Source organism: Ornithodoros turicata, chromosome 5 (genome assembly GCF_037126465.1).
Source record: "Ornithodoros turicata isolate Travis chromosome 5, ASM3712646v1, whole genome shotgun sequence".
Lineage (NCBI taxonomy): Eukaryota > Metazoa > Arthropoda > Arachnida > Ixodida > Argasidae > Ornithodoros > Ornithodoros turicata.
The window spans coordinates 57,938,475-57,941,457 of NC_088205.1; the positions used below are offsets into that span (position 1 = coordinate 57,938,475).

General features: G+C 40.6%; 1 long non-coding RNA gene across 1 annotated transcript; it reads right to left on the minus strand.

Moving 5' to 3' along the window:
- Positions 1-1,349: 1,349 nt before the first annotated feature.
- On the minus strand, positions 1,350-2,623 carry LOC135396077 (uncharacterized). The gene is made up of 2 exons (XR_010423288.1): positions 2,349-2,623; positions 1,350-1,785 (listed from the first exon to the last, which is right to left on the minus strand). It is a non-coding gene; the product is annotated as an uncharacterized LOC135396077 (long non-coding RNA).
- Between the last annotated feature and the right edge of the window lie 360 nt (positions 2,624-2,983).

The following is a 2,983-nucleotide window of genomic DNA, read 5'->3' on the forward strand; positions in this document are numbered from 1 at the left end:
CTCTGAGGATTAACGTAGTTGTTCTGAACCACCATGCTTGCCACTACTTAGAATGCGCGTTTTTCACCTGAGAACTGAAAGAAAATGTACGAGAGTTGCCGCGGTGCCCAGTAACTTCTGAAAGTCGTCTACTCACGCCGATGCACTAGCGCGCGCAAAAGCAGACGATTTCTGTATCCTATCACGGACTTACCCGCAGGGCGACGTGGCCGTTCTAATTGTTACCAACACAGATCGTGGCTAGCTCTGCAGTCTTTATCAATTTAATTCGGTTATTTAATAACTGTGGCGTGTTTTGTCGGGTAAATTAGCAGTATTCCATTTTCAACAAAGGGCAATCGAATGGTACACTTTATGAAAGGGGCAGGGAATACGAGACCGTCCCTTTAAATGCTGGTAAACTTGGACATTGTTTCTAAGAGTGTCCTCGTTTTGCAGCACAACCATAGCTGCTCCGGTTATACCTGGTTATTCTAAGCCAATACATCCTACCTGCTACCACCATTGTGAGCTATCATGATCTGACTCGTAGACATATTTTTCTGTCTTTTTTTCACCAAATCCCTGTGCTTGGGGGTGTTATATTAAAAATGTGAGAATTCATTTCCTGGATTTTGTTGAATTAGACACACCCTAAAACGGTGCTAACAACGTATGCATGTAGAGTAGGTGTGCATACGACACATTTTAGATTTGCGTTATTCAAAGAATACCAACCACAGTTAACTTGCCACTTTCACTTGAAGCTTTCTTGGTTGGGATTTTTTTTTGCTTATTCCCTTGATGCACACACACACATTCAACTGGCATTTCCACTCTCACAACACTTGCCACTTGTGCGACTACAAAACATTACTTCCCGAACTCATATGTCCAGAGCATAGGATCCTGGTACTGATCACTGAATATTAAATGGACTACTAGGACATAATTTCGAACAAAAAGGAGACAAGCCAATAGATCAGGGTTATATGTTTCATATAAAGTACTACAGGCTTTCTACAGCATAACAAAAATGCAGGAAGCAAAACCTGGAATGTTATATCTGATGCGTCCTTTTTAGAACAACCTTTGTGCTACACATGAAAAAGGTGAAATGTAAAAATATGAAAGAAAAACATCTGTGCCTTCTTGTCCCCCATTTTCATTCATCACATAACAAGTAAAAAAAAAAGTTGCCCATTTTGAAGGAATATGTTAATTTATATTCAGTTATCTTTGCTTTTCTTTTTCTTCCCGTTAACTATCATCCTGCTTACTTCACTCGGTAATTTTATTTTTTCAAACATCAAACCAAACTGTATGTTGTACTGACAACCTAAAGGCACAGTGTCAGCAATGAAAGCACGGATGGTGAACATGATTTTATTCAAAAATAAGCTACTGCATTTAGTATAGCACAACACGTCTGAAAATTTTTATGGTCCTGACTTTGGATTGCTGAAGGACTAAAAGTAGCGCAGTAGTTATGTCTTCTCAACTTGCAAAGCTTGTCAACACTGCCTTCCGTTCTCCCAAATGCCCCGATTTGATGAGAACACGCTGGGTAAAAGTACTAGGAGCACAGTACCAAGTACACACATTGAAAAGTACTTAGAATAAAATACAAATACTCATTTCAATGTTAGATACTTTAAGTACCGCCTAACACGGAATAGTTGTTACACCAAAGTAACATTCACATATTTCAGCTCCGTCTGAAACACCGATTCATTTATATGTACATAGCATATGCAAGCTGGAAAGGTGTCAGCGCAAGTGCAAAGGGTGTGGAATTCTGGAGACCTGCAACACAAAAATAAGGCAAAGAAGTCATGGAGAGGTACATCAATGACTCAGATATATAACTGATATAGGTGGAACTGCTATACACATAGAGTTGTAGAAGAATTTCACATTCATAGAGAAGTTAGCAAAGCCGCGGTATCAGCTTAATGATTGCGCTTTATGTTCCACATCCAAGCGTTTTCGTGCTGTATTGTTTGGATAACAGGTGAAATGAAAACTAGATTATCAGAACCTTCAATACCACAGATATCTCATACAAAACCCGCGCTTCGAAAATATATATACATCTGAAAGAGGCTAGAAAATAATCCAGAAGATGTATCCAGATATGAATCGGTAATCCAGAAGATGTGGGTTCGAGTCCTACAGCTGGCTAACCTTCTCAGTGACTTTCATCTTTCATAGAAAATATATCTTGCTTTTTGCGTAGTATGAATTTGCAACAATATATTCACTGGATAACTAAGATGATGATACGTCGTAGAATCACGCGCATATGAAGCCAATTCAGAGAAACATAAACTACAACAATTCAACGTGCATGAAAGTGCAGTACTTACTTGTGGAAAGGTACTCCTTATCCTCTGTTCCACCTTCGATTACAGTCCTCTACGGCGCATTTGCATGGCATGTTCACATTATTGCCACAGGAAGCCGGAAAGCAAACGCAGATGATTGCCGATAAGGAGTGTTTTGTAGCGGTTTTAACAAACAGCGCCTTGAGGCGCTAATTAAAGTTGGTGGTGGTGGTGGTGGTGGTGCGATGTTATAAGGAAGAGGAGTGAGGTCTGCCTGCTAATTAAAGTTACCTTGGCGTAGCTTATGGTCTGACAGCCACAAAGCAGAAACCGAAACTTGCATTGAGGTGAAACACGTTTATCTAAATAGAATGGTAAAACGCACAGTACGCAACTCATTTCTCTTTCTAACCGTTTTGTTCGGTCATCTACGAAACTTTTCTTTGGTATGAGCAAGAGAAAGCAGGAAAAACGGAACCATTACATAGTTGAGATTTCTTTCGCCAAAACTAGCGGGATGCATCAACCCCAATCGGACAACTCGGGGGCACAATATGGCAGCCTCCATCATTTGACGGCGATTCTGAACAGGTGGGTCAAACTGCCGTAAAATCAGCGTCAAACAGCGGAGGCTGCCATCTTGTGGAACGCAGTTGCCAGACCCGGAAACCCGAAGT